Raw genomic sequence first — 18,872 nt, 5'->3', positions numbered from 1 at the left:
GAGCTTTTCCATAGCTCTTTCAGAGATTTTCTCCCACTGATTTTATTCTCATTTTGCTTGTTCCTTCCCCCCAGGTGCAGAGCTTCAGCTATCTGTCTGCGGCTCTGTACCTCTGCTAGCTGCCTTTGGAGGTAGGGGCTTTTTTTTCTTCCCCCTCCCCCAATCTGCCTCAAACTCAAGCAACTTTGTCAGGTCATGCACTTTCTGGGGAGGAATCTGTCCCCTCTGTTTCTTTAGAGTCTTTCTCCCTGATAGTATCCAGTTTGGTCTCAGTTTATCCCTTCTACCCCAGAAACAGTTTCTGACACTATAGTGGCGGCTTTCCCTGCTACTGAAGGTAGGGGTTTTTATCTACTTCTGTTTTAGGGGTCTGTGTGGTTTGCATACAGACTGAAAATCTAACAAGGGAGGTTTTTGCCATTTCTAAACTCCCATTAGGACAGGAGTTTTGCCTCATCAGGCCTTCACCCGGGCCAGTCCCCCAGTGGGTTGCATTTGCTTGTCTGGGTGCTCAAGGACAGAGCTTATGCCAGAGGCAATTACCCCTTAGGGCTACACTCCCTCATCTCATTGGGAGTCAGTTGAAACAAAGCTTTTCTCAAAGAGATGCTTTCTCTGACAGAAACTTTACTCCTGGATAGTTCTGTTCTGCCCTGGCTGGGCTTTTTCCCTAGATAGCGTTCTGACTCAGCAGCACAACCGCTTCAGACACAGTTCAGCTTTACTGTTTTCCCAGAAAGGTCTTTCTCTAATAGGAAAGCTTTTCTCAGATTTCTTTTTGCAGTTGTGGATCTATCAACCTGGGACTTGTAGGGAAGCAGACAACTGTGCCGTTCCCACCGGCTTTAGCTTTGTTTGTTCATTGGCAATCTTCCCCTGGGTCCTGCACCTTCTTGCCTCAGCTCTATGCTCCAGGAAGTTTACAACTGCAGGAACCCTAGTATCTCCGAAATGCACTCCAACTCAGAGAGCTGGCCAGTCGCCCCTGGGTTTTTGGTCAGAAGAGGATAAAATGCTAACAGTTTGCATTGCTTCAGGGGATCTTTGCATTCATTAGGGTGATTAGGAGCACCTTTCCATTCTGAAACGCTCACTCAGAAACAAAGCACTTGATGCCTCAGCTGGGCTGTAACTGAAAAGCTTGGTTTTTCTGCTTTTCTCAGGCAAAGCCTTTGGGGCTCTCTATAGCTCTTCACCCTTACTCTCCCCAAGCGTTTCCCTCAGGGTACTCTGACCCACTGTCTTTTACTAGCTTGAAGAGACAGAGCTTAGAAGGGGTTTTTAGAAACTTGTTCCTGCCTCCTGCATTGCAGGGAGGATTGTTAAAGCTTGAAAGAACTTAGAGAGGTTTTGCTGTCTTAAGTTTGTTGTTTTCCCTTAGAGCTAATCACGGGTGGTCCCCATACTAATATCTTCAGGTGATTCTAATTTTTGTCCTTCTGAGAAAGTTAAAGGCTTTAGTTTTTAAATAAGAGAGCTTTTGAGAAAGATTAAGGCTTTTTAGAGAGATTTCCCCCCCAAATTTTCCAAGGAAAGTTTTATAGTTTAAGAGAAAGATTTTTTCCCCCCAGGAGAAAGAAAGACCAACTTTTCCCAAAACTTTAACTTTAAACTTTGACTTCTTACACACCCATTTTTGCCTCAGGGAGGCAAAACACGGGAAACCTCACCCTGCCCGGACACGGACGGGATTGACAGATTGATAGCTCTTTCTCAATTTCGGCATAGCACTTTCTCCTGCCGCTTAGACTTAGCATTTCAGCTGTCCCCAGGTCAATAGCTTCCATAGGAAACTTTTTCTTCCCCATAAGCTCAAAGAAGAGCTTTTTTTTACTACCCAAAAAGCCCAGAGAAAGATTTCGCCCCCAGTTTGCATTCATAGCCCCCAAGTTAGAAAATTGAAGAGTTTTTATGTCTAGTTGCCTTACTTATTTTTTTCCTACACAATCTTACACTTCTAAGTTTTTCCTAAACTATATTACTACCCTATACCTTATACTTATTTTTCACAGATAGAAATTGAGAGAGGGATAGAAGATAGAAAATTTTGACAGAAGAGAATTTTGCGCTGCAGCATCGGACATCCTTCCAGTCCGCTTTCCTTTTCTCTCGAGGATAAAATCCCTGCCTCTCAATAAATATATATATATAATATATATTTTTCATAACACTGGCATGCCTTTCCACTGGCAGGGCTGACTCAGCACTTTCACCAAAAACTCTAATAAAACTATTATTTTCCTTTATCTTTAGTCCCTATTACTTTGTCTTTAGTCCCTGTTCATTTGTCTTTAGTCTCCCCTCTTTTTAGTCCCCCTTTTTTTCTTTAGTCCCTTTTTTTTCTTTTTTCTTTAGTCCCTGTTTGGGCGCCATTCTGTGGGGTGTTTACCTACCAACCCCACAGCTCCCCAGAGTTTTCTTGAGCGTGAGCAGCAGGAAATATTAGATAGAAGGATTTATTGCAGAGAATATTGTGGAGAAACAGATAGAAAATAAAGGATAGCCTTGAGAGGGCCTGGAAACTATTCCAATGGGCCCCCAGGGTTTTTATAGAGACGCCAAGGGGTGGAGCAAAAGACCTCCTCCCCCAGCACAGCCAAGTGCAGACCATCTCAGACACCTGCACATAGGCCCGTGGTCCTAATCATCCTCTATGTGGACCTGCTGGGTAAAGCCACTAGGAACCCGAAAATGGGCTCCCACACTCCACCTACACCAGTTGAAAGAATAACAGCCCCAATTAGGACAAGGGCCACCTACACCAGTTGGAAGAACAGACCTACTCTGCTGCCCAATCCCACATACTCCAGCATTCTCCCCATGAACAGCCCTCTCCAGCAACATCAGCATGTCCTATAGGCACAAGTGCCACCCACATCAGTTTGAAGAACAGGCACAGGCAAAACCTATACCAGTTGGAAGAACAGACTCCATAGGCATATGTAAAGCTCACACCAGCCAGAGGAACTGAACAGTATGCTGGATCTAGGCACCCAAACCCTCACAAACCTCAGCTGAGACAACCCCACTCAACCTGACAAGCAGCCAATCCAAGATCCTTGGCCATCCAGGCCAAAACACAATTAAAGAAACACACAATAAAGGAACAAAAAACCCATCCAACATAACAAGAATCAACACCTGTCCATATAACTATCCCAAACACAGATGGGTATTCAGTAGAATAAGAATATATTCAACAACATAAAGATCAATATGGTACACCATAATCTAGTGATTCTATAGCAGCAAGACAAGAATATCCCAATGTAGATGAAGCAGAAGAAAATGACCTTAAAAATCTTCATAAATTCTTCATAAAAGAAAAACATAGGGGCCCTTAAAGAGGAAATGAAAAATTTTATTAGAGAAATTGAGGAAAAGACAAATAAAAAATGAGAAGAAATCAATAAATCCCTTTTAAAAAGGCCAAGATAAAACAATCAAACAGGTAAAGGAAAGAGTTCAAGACGTGAAAATTGAAATAGAGGCAATAAAGAAAATACAGTCTGAGGAATTCTGGAAATGGAAAATCTGGGTGGGTAAGCATAAAAAGTACATGTGAAAGCATCACCAACAAAATACAAGAGATGGAAGACAGAATCTCAGGTGCTGAAGATATAATAGAGGAAATAGATTCATCAATCAAAGAAAATGCTAAATGCAACAAATTCTTAACATAAAACATTCAGGGAATCTGGGACACCATAAAAAGACCAAACCTAAGAACAATAAGCATGGTAGAAGAAGAAGAATTTCAGCTTAAAGGCACAGAAAACACATTCAGAAAAATCATAGAAGAAAACTTGTCCAACCTACAGGACATGCCGATAAAGGTACAAGAAGCTTACAGGACACTGAATAGACTGGACCACCCAAAAAAGTCCCCATTGACACATAATAGTCAGAACATTTAATATACAGAATAAAGAAAGAATATTAAGAGCAGCAAAGTGAAAAGGCCAAGTAACATATAAAGGCAGACTTATTATAATTACACTGACTTCTCAATGAAGACTCTGAAAGCCAGAAAGTCCTGGAAAGATGTTTTGCAGACATTAAGATATGGTAGCCCATGCTACTATTCCCAGAAAACTTTCAATTATCATAGACAGAGAAAACAAGATATTCCATGTCAAAACCAGATTTGAAAAAAACACCTATCTACAAATCCAGCCAGACAGAAAATAATAGAAGGAAAACTCCAACCCAAGGAAGTTAACTGCTCCCAGGAAAACACAGGCAATAGATAATCTCACACCTGCAAAACCCAAACACATACACTACCACCACCACAAAAAAAAAACAAGAAATAACAGGATTAACAATCACTGGTCATTAATATCTCTTAATATCAATGGACTCAATTCACCTATAAAAAGACACAGGCTAACATAATGGATATGAAAACAGGATCCATTTTTCTGCTGCATACAAGAAATACACTTCAACTTCAAAGACAGAGTAAAGGGTTGGAAAATGATTTTACAATCTAATGGACCCAAGAAACCAGTTGGTATAACTATCCTAGTATCTAACAAAATAGACATCAAACAAAAATTCATCAAAAGAGATGGAGAAGGACATTTCACATTTGTCCCAGAAAAAATCCATCAAGATGAAGTCTCAATTCTAAATATGTGTGGCCTAAATACAAGGGTACTCATATTTCTAAAAGAAACATTACTGAAGCTTAAAGCACATATCCCCACACACTAATAGTGGGAGATTTCAACACCCCACTCTCACTAATGGATAGATCTGCCAGACAGAAACTTAATGGAGAAATAAGGGAACTAACAGATATTATGACTCAAATGGACTTAACAGATATCTATAGAACATTTCATGTAAACACAAAAGAATATAACTTCTTCTCAGCACTTTATGGAACCCTGTAAAACTGACTTCATACTTGGTCACAAGGAAAATCTCAAAAGACACCCCCCAAAAATTGGATAACCACCTGTATCTTACCGGATCACCAAGGCTTAAAGTTAGACAGTAACACAGATTACAGAAAGCCTACAATCTCATGGAAACTGAATAATGCTCAACTGAATCACCACTACGTCAAGGAAGAAATAAAGAAAGAAATTAAAGACTTCCTATAACTCAAGGAAAAAGAATACACAACATACCCAAACACATGGGGCACAATAAAAACAGTGCTAAGAGGAAAGTTCATAGCACTAAATGCCCACATAAAGAAGTTGGAGAAATCTCACACTAGTGACTTAACAGCACACCTGAAAGCTCTAGAACAAAAAGAAGCCAACTCACCCAGGAGGAGTAGATGGCAGGAAATAATCAAACTAAGGGCTGAAATCAATAGAAATAGAAATAGAAACAAAGAGAACAATACAAAGAATCAATGAAACAAAGAGTTGGTTCTTTGGGAAAATCAACAAGATAGACAAGCCCTTACACAACCTAACCAAAAGGCAGAGAGGGAATATGAAAATTAATAAAATCTGAAATGAAAAGGGGGACATAACAACAGACACTGAGGTAAATTCAGAGAACCATCAGGTCATACTTCAAAAGCCTGTACTCCACAAAATTGGAAAATCTAAAAGAAATGGACAGTTTTCCGCATAGGTACCATATACCAAAATTAAATCATGACAACATAAACAATGTAAATAGACCTATAACCCCTAAGGAAACAGAAGTAGTCATCAAAAGTCTTCCAACAGAAAAAAGCCCAGGGCCAGATGGTTTCAGTGATGAATTCTACCAGAATTTCAGAGAAGAGCTAATACCAATACTCCTCAAATTGTTCTATATAATAGAAACAGAAGAAATATTGCCAAATTCTTTTTACGAGGCTACAGTTACCCTGATACCCAAACCACACAAAGATGCAACAAAGAAAGAGAATTACAGACTAATCTCCCTCACAAACATTGATGCAAAAATAATCAACAAAATACAGGCAAACCTAATCCAAGAACACACAAAAAAAATCATCCACCATGATCAAGTAGGCTTCATCCCAGAGATGTAGGGATGGTTCAACACATAAAAATCAGTCAATGTAATCCACCATACAAGCAAACTGAAAAAAAAAAATCCCACATGATCATGTCATTAGATAATGAAAAAGCCTTTGAAAAATCCAACACCCCTTTGTGATTAAGGTCTTTGAGAAATTAGGGATACAAGAAACATACCTAAACATAATAAAGGCTGTAGCTAGAGTTTTCCTGCCTTAAACAGTCAACACAAATCTTTGTCACCCGCCAGTCCCACAGCCACTCAGACCCAACCAAGCAAACACAGAGACTTATATTGCATACAAACTGTATGGCCATGGCAGACTTCTTGCTAACTGTTCTTATAGCTTAAATTAATTCATTTCCATAAATCTATACCTTGCCACGTGGCTCGTGGCTTACCGGCATCTTCACATGCTGCTTGTCATGGCGGCAGCTGGCAGTGACTCCTTCCACCTTCCTGTTCTTTCTTTTCTCCTTTCTGTTAGTCCCGCCTATACTTCCTGCCTAGCTACTGGCCAAATAGTGTTTTATTTATTGACCAATCAGAGTAATTTGACATACAGACCATCCCACAGCAAAAGGCTATATACACAAAGCCAACAGCCATCAAATTAAATGGAGAGAAACTCAAAGTAATTCCATTAAAACCAGGAATAAGACAAGGCTGCCCACTCTACCCATATCTATTCAATATAGAACTCTAAGTTCTAGCTAGATCAATCAGACAAAAGCTAAGATCAAGGAGATACAAATTAGAAACGAAGAAGTTAAATATTTACTATTTGCAGATGATATGATAGTCTATATAAGTGACCAAAAAACTCTGCCAGGGAAATCCTACAGCTGATAAACATATTCAGTAATGTGGTGGGATACAATATTAACTAAAAAAAAAAAGTCAGTAACCCACCTGTACACAAATGATAAATGCACAGAGAGATATCAGAGAAACATCACCCTTTACAATAGCCATAAACAATATAAAATATTTTGGGGTAACTCTAACCAATTAAGTCAAAAACCTATATGACAGGAACTTTAAGTCTTTAAAGAAAGAAATTGAAAATGGGGGTGAGGGTTTGGGGGTGTGGGGGTGTGGGGGTGTGTGGGGGGGCGGTGGAGGGTGGTACACACCTTTAATCCCAGCACTCCGGAAGCAGAGCCAGGCGGATCTCTGTGAGTTTGAGGCCAGCATGGTCTACAGAGTGAGATCCAGGACAGGCACCAAAACTACACAGAGAAACCCTATCTTAAAAAACCAAAAATAAAATAAAAGAAAAGAAAAATAAAGAAAGAAATTGAAGAAGATATCAGAAAATGGAAAGATCTCCTATACTCATGGATAGATGGGATTAACATAGTAAAAATGACAATCTTACCAAAAGCAATCTACAAATTCAATGCAATCCCCATCAAAATCCCAACAAAATTCTTCACAAATCTCAAATGAGCAATACTGAACTTTTGTAGCTAGAGTTTTCCTGCCTGTCCCACAGTCAAGACAAATCTCTCTCTCTCTCACCTGGCAGTCTCGCAGCTGCTCAGACCCAAACAAGTAAACACAGAGACTTATATTATTTATAAACTGTATGGCTGTGGCAGGCTTCTAGCTAGCTGTTCTTATATCTTAAATTAAACCATTTCTATTAATCTATAAGTTGCCACGTGGCTCATGACTTACCGGTATCTTAACATCTTCTCATGGTGGCAACTGGCAGCATCTCTCTGCCTCAGCCTTCCACTTCCCCAAATTCTCTTTTCTCCTTTTCCCACCTATTCTTCCTGCTGGCTACTGGCAATCAGTGTTTTATTTATTAAACAATCAGAGCAACACATTTAACATACAGAACATCCCACAGCAAACTTTATATGGAAAAACAAAAGCCCAGGATAGTTTAAACACTCCTGTATAGTATAGAAACTACTGGAGGTATCAACATCACTGACTTCAAGCTCTCCAATATAACTATAGTAATAAAGAGTTTGGTATTGGCATAAAAATAGATATGAGGACTAATGGAATCGAATCAAGGACCCTGTCATAAATTTGCACACCTATGAACACCTGATTTTTGACAAAGAAGCCAAAAATACAATGGAAAAAAGAAAGCATTTTCAACAAATGTTGCTGGCATAACTGGATGGCAAAGTGTAGAAGAATGAATATAGATCCATATCAATTGCCCTGCACAAAACTCAAGTCCAGGTGGATCCAAGACCTCAACATAAATCCAGTTACCCTGAGCCTGATAGAAGAGAAAGTGGGAAGTAGCCTTGATGAATTGACACAAGAGACAACTTCCTAAATATAACACCAGTAGCATAGACACTGAGATTGACAATAAATGAGACCTCCTGAAACTGAAAACCTTCTGAAAGGCAAAGAATATCATCATTAAGACAAAATGGAAGGCTACAGAATGGGAAAAAGATCTTCACTAACCCCACATCTGACAGAGAGGGCTGATCTCCAAAATATATACAGAACTCAATAAACTATACATCCAAATACTAAATAATCCAATTAAAAATGTGATACAGATTTAAAGAGAGAATTCTCAACCAAAGAATCTCAAATGGCTGACATACACTTAAAGAACTCTTCAACATCCCTAGCCATCAGGGAAATGCACATCAAATGACTCTGAGACACCATCTTATACATATCAGAATGGTTAAGATCGCAAATACTAATGATAGCATATGTTGGAGAGGATGTGGAGTAAGGGAACACTCCCTCCACTGCTGGTGGGAGTGCAAACTTGTACAGCCACTTGGATATTGGTATGGCAGTTTCTCAGAAAATTGGGAATCAATCTATCTCAAGACCCAGCTATATCAATCTTGGGCATATACCCAAGGCATCATACCACAAGGATGGTTGCTCAATTATGTTTATAGCAGCATTATTTGTAATAGCCAGAACCTAGAAACAACCTAGATGCCCCTCAACTGAATAATGGATAAAGAAAATGTGGTACATATATACAATGAAGTATTACTCAGCAGTTAAAAAAAAAGACATCTTGAAATTTGCAAGCAAATGCATGAAAGTATAAAAAAAATCATCCTGAGTGAGATAACTGAGACCCAGAAAGACAAACATGATATGTACTCACTTATAATTAGATATTAGCTGTAAACAAAGTATAATCAGCCTCAATTCACAGCCCCAGAAAGGCTGGATTAACCATGATGACTCCAAGATGGACTCATGGATGACCCTGGGAAGGGAAAATAGATGAGATCTCCTCTGCAAACTGGAAGTAGAGGGTGGGTAGAGGGGAGGGGATAGGGGATGGGAACATGAGGGATCTGAATGGTCTAGTTGGGGGAGGGTGGGGAAGGAGAGCAGTGAAAGCGATATCTTGATAGAGGGGGCTATTATGGGGTTAGGGAGAAATCTGGTGCCACAGAAACTCCCAGGAATCCACAAAGACTATTGGGAGCTGGTGGTAGAAAAAGGGCATGGGAGTATACAGCAGGTGACAACTAATGTTCAATAGGTCAACCTTTCAGAACCAAGGGTTATGGTAGAGAAATCATCATTCAAGGCATTTTGGAATTACTGCTTTTTGATAGAATTGGCTGTTTCTTGTTGTAAACTTCTTATACGCTTACACTATGATATCTCCCCATTACCATGTATTTTCATATAATGTGTATATGCAACCTCATGTTTACATTTCAGTCTCATGGGCAACTAAATCTGTGGGTGGCCAGGAAGATGACTTTTCATTTAGGGGTATAATTTTGATATATAGAAAATATACTCGCCCCCCTCTCCCCTTCCCCCCACCACTTCGACTGCTGGCCCCTAGGAACCCCAGCCTTACCTTTTGCTGGGTCAGGAATTCCAGAAGGAAAAGCAAAAAGGGCATTGTTGCAGCATCCGGCAGTGAGACCAAGGATGAGGACAGCATGGATATTCCAATGGGCCTTTCCTCTTCTGGGGCCTCTGGCAAGAGAAGGAAGAGAGGCAATCTGCTCAAGGAGTCTGTTCAGATTCTGCGGGACTTGCTGTATGAACATCCCTCCAAGAAAGCACTGCTCTCCCAGCAGACACCCTGTCCACACGGCAGGCCCCTCCCAGACATGCTGAGAAAGGATGGTAAAGATCCAAATCAGTTCACGATTTTCCGCCGTGGGGCCAAGATTTCAGAAACTAGCTCTGTGGAAGCTGCGATGGGCATCAAAAACTTCATTCCAACTCTAGATGAGAGCCCATTTCATTCCTGCACAGCTGGACCAAACCCAAACCTAGGGAGGCCAGTGTCTCCCAAGCCTTCCCTGGGATTCATTCTGGCTTGCCCATCAGTGATCTGCCATACCACTGTGACTTCATTGAAAGATGGGCCCTTCTCTCTCTGCCAGCCGGTCGGTGTGGGACAGAGCACAGAACAGTAAATTTACAGACAACTTTACGCCAATTTACGCCAGCAACTTTACAGACACCTCTCTCATGCACTCAGAAGACGCTTGCAAATTTGGACTGAATCCAAACCCTTAGAGTGGTCTTTTCTATCTTTTTTTTTTAATTTTATTTTATTTTACAATACTATTCAGTTCTACATAACAGCCACCGATTCCCTTGTTCTCTCCCTTCCTGTCCCCCTCCCCTTCCCCCGAGCCCACCCCCCATTCCTATCTCCTCCAGATCAAGGTCTCCCTCGAGGACTGAGATCGACGTGATAGACTCAGTCCAGGTAGGTCCAGTCCCCTCCTCCCAGATTGAGCCAAGTGTCCCTGTATAAGTCCCAGGTTTCAAACAGCTAACTCATGCAACGAGCCCAGGACCTGGTACCACTGCCTAGATGCATCCCAAACAGATCAAGCCAACCGACTGTATTACCTATTCAGAGGGCCAGATCCATTTGGGGGCCCCTCAGTCTTTGGTTCATAGTTCATGTGTTTCCATTCTTTTGGCTATTTGTCCCTGTGCTTTATCCAACCTTGGTTTCAACAATTCTTGCTCATATAAACCCTCTTCTTTCTCACTAATTAGACTCCCAGCAGTCCACCAGGGGCCTAGCTGTGGATGTCTGCATCCAGATTCCTCAGTCCTTGGATGGGGTTTCTGGCACAACTATTAGGGTGTTTGACCATCCCATCACCAGAGTAGGTCAGTCCCGGCTGTCTATCGACCATTGCCAGCAGTCTTTTGTGGGGGTATCTTTGTGGATTTCTGTGGGCCTCTTTAGCACTTTGTTTCTTCCTTTTCTCATGTGGTCTTCATTACCATGGTCTCCTATTCCTTGTTCTCCCTCTCTTTTTTTTTTTTTTTTTTTTTTTTGATCCAGCCGGGAACTCCTGCTCTCTTTCCCTCAACCCTCACCCTTCATTGCTCCCACTCATGTCCAGGCTGTTCATGCAGATCTCATCCATTTCTCCATCATTGGGTGATCTCCGTGTCTTTTTTTGGGGTCCCGTTTTCCAGGTAGCCTCACTGGTGATGTGAGTAGCAGTCCAGTCATCCTTGTTCCACATCTAGTATCCTCCTATGAGTGAGTACATACCATATTTGTCTTTCTGAGTCTGGGTTACCTCACTCAGGATGATTTTTTCTAGATCCATCCATTTGCCTGCAAACCTCATGATGTCATTGTTTTTCTCTGCTGAATAGTATTCCATTGTGAATATGTGCCATACTTTATTTATCTATTCTTCAGTTGAAGGGCATCTAGGTTGTTTCCAGGTTTTGGCTATTACAAACAATGCTGATATGAACATAGCTGAGCAAGTGCTCTTGTGGTATGATTGAGCATTTCTTGGGTATATGCCCAAGAGTGGTATAGCTGGATCTTGGGGGAGATTGATTCCCAATTTTCTAAGAAAGCACCATATTGATTTCCAAAGTGGTTGTACAAGCTTGCATTCCCACCAGCAGTGGAGGAGAGTTCCCCTAGTTCCACATCCTCTCCATCATAAAGTGTCTTCAGTGCTTTTGATCTTAGCCATTCTGACAGGCGTACGGTGGTATCTCAGAGTTGTTTTGATTTGCATTTCCCTGATGATTAGGGATGTTGAGCAATTCCTTAACTGTCTTTCAGCCATTTGAGTTTCCTCTGTTGAGAATTTTCTGTTCTCAATTGGACTGTTGGTCGTTTTGATGTCTAATTTCTTGAGTTCCTTATATATTCTGGATATCAGTCCTCTGTCAGATGTGGGGTTGGTGAAGATCTTTTCCATTCTGTAGGCTGTCTCTTTGCCTTGTTGACTGTATCCGTTTCTCTACAAAAGCTTCTCAGTTGCAAGAGGTCCCATTGATTGTTTGTTTCTCTTAGTGTCTGTGCTACTGGTGTTATATTTAGGAAGTGATCTCCTATGCCAATGCATTCAAGACCACTTCCTACTTTCTCTTCTAGCAGGTTCAGAGTAGCTGGATTTATGTTGAGGTCCTTGATCCACTTAGACTTAAGTTTTGTGCACGGTGACAGATATGGATCTATTTGCAGCCTTCTACACATTGATATTCAGTTATGCCAGCACCATTTGTTGAAGATGCTTTCTTTTTTCCATTGTACAGTTTTGGCTTCTTAGTCAAAAATTATGTGTTCATAGGTGTGTGGGTTAATGTCAGGGTCTTCAATTCGATTCCATTGGTCCATATGTCAGTTTTTATGCCAATACCAAGCTGTTTTTATTACTGTAGCTCTATAGTAGAGCTTGAAGTCAGGGATTGTGATGCCTCCAGTGGTTGTTTTATTGTACAGGATTCTTTTGGCTGTCCTGGGTTTTTTTGTTTTTTCATATGAAGTTGAGTATTCTTCTTTCCAGGTCTGTGAAGAATTGTGTTGGGATTTCGATGGGTATTGCATTGATTCTGTAGATTGCTTTTGGTAAAATTGCCATTTTTACTATTTTGGTCATGCCTATCCATGAGCATGGGAGATCTTTCCATTTTCTGACATCTTCTTCAATTTCTTTTTTTTAGGGACTTACGTGGCTGAGTCAGAGGAAGAATAACAAAAAAACAGATGCAACAAACGGCCACCATTCTTCCAAAAAGAATGGCTCTAGAGGCATGGTAATAAATGGCTATGAAGTTGATGAAGAAGGCAGTGCCACACACCATAGCGGGAATGAGGAATGCCCCAATGAACATCTGCTTTATCCATCTCCTTCCTCCTTGTCTAGCATACAGACTTCCTCCAAAATACCCGTTCACCGGAGATGTAGCAGCATAGACAAATATGGCTGTACTGAGCATTGATCCCCTCTCTGTATATAAATCCTCTATCATGGCAACAATAATAACAATGAGAGACACAGCAAATATCTGACATCCAGAACCAATGAGAGAAGAAAATATCAGAGGGTGACTTGACCGTCTAAACACATCTCCATGCACTTGCTTCCATCCATATTCATCTCCTAGGTCTCTGTCCATGTCATCCATTTCTTCTTCTTTACTGTGTTGAGCATAATCCTTTCTCATTAAAATCATTGAAACTAAATCCACTAAGAAGATCACCATCATGAAGGAATTGAAAATTGAAAACCAGTGAATCCTATGTTGAAAAAAGAATGGATCAAGATATTTGTCGAATCGATCTTCAAATTTTACATCTGATTTTTTCCATTTACTGAATATGACATCTGTATTTTAGTATTTGGAACCAATTTGACCTTTCCTTCACTGGTTAGATTAACATCAACAATTCGATATCCATTAAAGCCTATTTCAAATTTTTTGTAGGTCCAAAGATAGTAATCTTCCCCATTTTCATCTGCTTCACCAACAATACCCCATATTGGTAAGTCAAAAGTTCTTGTCATATAGGTCCTTCACTTGCTTGGTTAGTGTTACCCCAAAGTATTTTATGTCATTTGTAGCTATTGTAAAGGGTGATGTATCTCTGATTTCCTTCTCACCTTCTTTGTCCATTGTATATAGGAGGGCTACTGACTTTTTTGAGTTGATCTTGTATCCTGCTATGTCACTGAAGGTGTTTATAAGCTTTATCAGTTCCTGGGTGGAATCTTTGGGGTCACTCAAGTATACTATCATGTCATCTGCAAATAGGGAAAGCTTGACTTCTTCCTTTCCAATTTGTATCCCCTTAATCTCCTTATGCTATCTTATTGCTCTGGCTAGAATTTCAAGTACTATATTGAATAAGTATGGGGAGAGCAGACAGCCTTGCCTCGTTTCTGATTTTAGTGGAATTGCTTTGAGTTTCTCTCCATTTAATTTGATGTTGACTGTTGGCTTGCTGTAAATTGCCTTTATTATGTTTAGGTATGTTCGCTGTATTCCTGATTGCTCCAAGAATTTTATCATGAAGGGGTATTGGATTTTGTCAAATGCCTTTTCTGCATCTAGTGAGATGATCATGTGTTTTTTTTTCTTTGAGTTTGTTTATATGGTGTATTACATTGACAGACTTTCGTATGTTGAACCACCCTTGCATTCCTGGGATGAAGCCTACATGATCATGGTGAATAATTGTTCTGATGTGTTATTGGAGTCTGTTTGCCAGTATTTTATTGAGTATTTTTGCATCATGTTCATGAGGGAGATTGGTCTGTAGTTCTCTTCCTTTGTTGTATCCTTGTTTGGTTTAGGAATCAGGATAATTGTAGCCTCATAGAAGAAGTTTGGTAATGTTCCTTCTGTTTTATTATGTGGAACAGTTTAGAGAGTATTGTTATTAACTTTTCTTTGAAGATCTGGTAGAATTCTATGCTGAAACCATCTGGTCCTGGGCTTTTTTTGGTTGGGAGAATTTTAATGACTGTTTCTATTTCCTTAGGGGTTATTGGACTATTTAAATAATTTATCTGGTCTTGATTTAACTTAGGTATGTGGTACCTACCCAGAAAATTGTCCATTTCTTTTAGGTTTTCCAGTTTCCTGGAGTAGAGGTTTTTGAAATATGACCTGATAATTCTCTGGATTTCCTCAATGTCTGTTGTTATGTCCCCCTTTTCATTTCTGATTTTGTTGATTTGGATTCTCTCTCTGTGTCTTTTGTTTAGTTTGGATAAGGGCTTATCTATCTTGTTGATTTTCTCAAAGAACCAACTCTTTGTTTCATTAATTTTTTGTATTATTCTCTTAGTTTCTAATTTATTAATTTCACCTCTCACTTTGATAATTTCCTGGTGTCTATTCTTCCTGGGAGAATTTGCTTCTTCTTGTTCTAGAGCTTTCAGGTGTGCTCTTAAGTCACTAGTGTGAGATTTCTCCAACTTCTTTATGTGGGCATTTAGTGCTATGAATTTCCCTCTTAGCACTGCTTTCATTGTGTCCCATAAGTTTGGGTATGTGGTATCTTCATTTTCGTTGATCTCTAGGAAGTCTTTAATTTCTTTCTTTATTTCTTCCTTAACCCATTGGTGATTCAGTTGAGCATTATTTAGTTTCCATGAGATTGTAGGTTTTCTGTAGTTTTTGTTTTTGTTGAAATCTAACTTTAAACCATGGTGGTCTGATAGAACACAGGAGGTTATTCCAATTGTTTTTATATCTGTTGAGATTTGCTTTGTGGCCAAGTATGTGGTCGATTTTAGAGAAAGTTCCATTGGGTGCCGAGAAGAAGTTATATTCTTTTTTGTTAGGATGGAATGTTCTGTAGATATCTATTAGGTCCATTTGGGTCATGACATCAGTTAAGTCCTTTATTTCTCTGTTAAGTTTCGATTTGGGAAATCTGTCCAGTGGTGAAAGTGGGGTGTTGAGATCTCCCACTATTAATGTGTGGTGTTTAATATGTGGTTTAAGTTTTAGTAATGTTTCTTTTACATATGTGCGTGCCCTTGTGTTTGGGGCATAAATGTTCAGAATTGAAACTTCATCTTGGTGGATCTTTCCTGTAATGAGTATGTAATGCTCTTCTTGATCTCTTTTGATTGATTTTAGTTTAAAGTCTATGGATGGCTATACCTGCTTGTTTCTTAAGACCATTTGATTGGAAAGTCTTTTCCCAGCCTTTTATTCTTAGGTAGTGTCTGTTTGAGTTGGAGATGTGTTTCTTGTATGCAACAGAAAGATGGGTCCTGCTTTCGTATCCATTCTGTAAGTCTATGTCTTTTTATAGGTGAATTAAGTCAGTTGATATTAAGGGATATTAATAACCAGTGATTGTTCATCCCTGTTATTTTTGGTGGTAGTGTGTGGGTACTTCTCTTCTTTGGGGTTACTGCTGTGGCTTTATCTATTGTCTGTGTTTTCAAGTGTGTATCTGACTTCCTTCGGTTGGAATTTTCCTTCTAGTGCTTTCTGTAGGGCTGGGTTTGTGGATAGGTATTGTTTAAATCTGGCTTTGTCTTGGAATGTCTTGTTCATTCCGTCTATGCTGATTGAAAGTTTTGCTGGGTATATTAGTCTGGGCTGACATCCATGGTCTCTTAGTGTCTGCATTACATCTGTCCAGGACCTTCTGGCTTTCAAAGTCTCCATTGAGAAATTGGGTGTTATTCTGATGGGTTTGCCTTTATAGGTCACTTGACCTTTTTCCTTTGCTACTCTTAATATTCTTTCTTTATTCTGTACGTTTAGTTGTTTAATTATTATGTGTCGAGGGGACTTTTTTGGGGGGTCTAGTCTGTTTGGTGTTCTATAGGCTTCTTGTATCTTCATAGGCATTTATTTCTTTAAGTTGGGAAAGTTTTCTTCTATGATTTTGTTGAATATATTTTCTGTGCCTTTGAGTTGGTATTCTTCTCCTTCTTCTATCCCTATAATTCATAGGTTTGGTCTTTTCATGGTGTCCTAAATTTTTTGGACATTTTGGCTCATGACTTTGTTGGCTTTAGTGTTTTCTTTGACTGATGAATCTATTTCTTCTACTGTATCTTCAATGCCAGAGATCTTCTCTTCCATCTCTTGCATTCTGTTGGTTATACTTGCATCTGAGGTTCCCGATCTTTTACTCAGATTTTCTATTTCCAGCATTCTCTCTGTTTGTGTCTTCTTTATTTTTTTCTGTTTTCCTTTTTCAGGTCTTGGACTGTTTCCTTTATTTGTTTCATTGCTTTTTCATGATTTTCTTTCAGTACTTTATTGTTTTCTTCCAGGATTTTTATTGTTTTCTTCTAATTTGTTTGCCATTTCTTCTAGTTGTTTACAGTGTTCTTCCCATTTTTCTTTGTCTTTTCCTCTACACAAGCCTCTACCTTCTTCATAATGTTATCCATAAGGCTGTTTTCTTCTACTTCTTCCAAATTTGATGTTCAGGTCTAGATGTTGGAGGCGGGCTAGGTTCTGGTGATGCTGTATTGCTCTTCATTTTGTTGTATGTACTTCTGCCTTGATGTCTGCCCATCTCCTTGTGGTTCGTTCTTGGTCTTATCAGTGCACTTGGTTCAGACAGAGCTAACAGATTCAGGAAGTCTCTCTCTCTTGTCCAGATGGGAGCTCTCTTGTCCAAATGGGAACTCCGGGGCACGATGGAAGTTTTTATCTGGATGGGAAGTCTGGGGCAGGATGGGAGCTTTTGCACAGACAGGAAGTCTGGGGTAGGATGTGTGCTCTTGTCCAGAAGGGAAGTCCAGGGCAGGATGGGAGCTCTTGTCCAGAAAGGAAGTCCAGGGCAGGATGGGAGCTGGGGGCCAGTCTCTAAGTCCCACGAAGTGTCTGGGGTCTCGGGCAGATGGCCATTGGGGTAGGGCGTGGAGATTGCAGGGGCTGCTAGAGGGCTTGGAATAGGGGATCCTTCCCGGTGGGGCTAGAAGGGGACCTGCCAGGTGGCCAGAACCTGGGGCCAAGTTGGGCAGGTCTTCCTGGAGTGGCTGGTGTCCAGGGATGGGGTCCTGGCTGAGACCGGATACTCACCTCTGGTCCAGAAGGGAAGTCAGGGGAGAGTGGTCTTTTCAACACTCCTTCCCCTACTCTGGCGGACCTCTACCAGGATTTTAGCAGATTCCAGCTTCTAGTGGATGTTGCACTCAAAAGGGGGTGGGAGTGGGAGTGGGAGTCGGCAAAGATGGAGCTTCAGGCCAAACTCATAGCTTAACCCCTTTTCAGACAAAACAGTGCTCCAAAATATGGTACTGATTGTCAGGGTGATGGCAAGAGATACATTATTTTGTATATTTCGCTGTTAATATTTGCACATGGGATTGCTCAAATGAAGCTTCCTGTTACAGAGATATTTTCAATGGAACACAGTCATTTCAAGAACTACAAACTAAAGCTACTGTAGAAACAAAGGGTTTTCTTTTTAAAATGTTTTTTGGTAGAATTTTTATAATGTGAGATGGTTCCCAATATCATGTGATCTTCTCCCCACTCCTTTTTTTGAGTTTTTTTTCAGACTGTGCAATACTTAGAAGCTGTAGTATCTTTCTATTTCCATGGGAACAGGATGCCCACATACAGTCTAATGAACAAACATTCAGTTTTTTTTTTTTAGATTCAAGCAAGTATGAATCTAATTGTTAGATATCTTTTTTCATGATGTTATAAAGTATTTTCTTTAAAAGAAGGGAAAATATGCTAGGATATGCTTTATAGACAGACATATTTTCCCATAATATGATAGACACTTAAAGCCTCCTTTGTTCCCTTTGCTCACAGTGACTCATGAAATAATCTCTCCTCAGTATAACACAAACTGCACACATTTAGCTCAGTTTTACTTCAGAGCAAGTTTAAACTAGACTAAAGGGCTTTGTAAAACATTACAGTTATGCAAAAGGTCAAAGTTACAGGTGTCTCACCAAGGCTACTAACACAATATACCCTAAGAAAAGCCTGCCACTTCTTTGCTTGCCAAGTTTGCTGATGAAAAACAAACAAAATAAAACCCATATGTTTCAGAGTTTGTCGCACTGGGCACAGCACCTCCTCCCTCTGGTCCTGAGACCTTGGAACCTTGCATTACCATGGTAATGTCACTGCTCCTTATTGTCTATTTTAGGAAG

The 18,872-nt window shown here is 40.1% G+C and overlaps 1 pseudogene; it reads left to right on the top strand.

Moving 5' to 3' along the window:
* Positions 1–9,872: 9,872 nt before the first annotated feature.
* Positions 9,873–17,962, top strand: LOC102920509 (homeobox protein TGIF1-like; annotated as a pseudogene).
* Positions 17,963–18,872: the final 910 nt, after the last annotated feature.

Source organism: Peromyscus maniculatus, chromosome 6 (assembly GCF_049852395.1).
Source record: "Peromyscus maniculatus bairdii isolate BWxNUB_F1_BW_parent chromosome 6, HU_Pman_BW_mat_3.1, whole genome shotgun sequence".
NCBI classification, from domain to species: domain Eukaryota; kingdom Metazoa; phylum Chordata; class Mammalia; order Rodentia; family Cricetidae; genus Peromyscus; species Peromyscus maniculatus.
The sequence above is the reverse complement of the archived record's forward strand: the minus strand, read 5'-3'. Positions and strand labels throughout refer to the sequence as shown.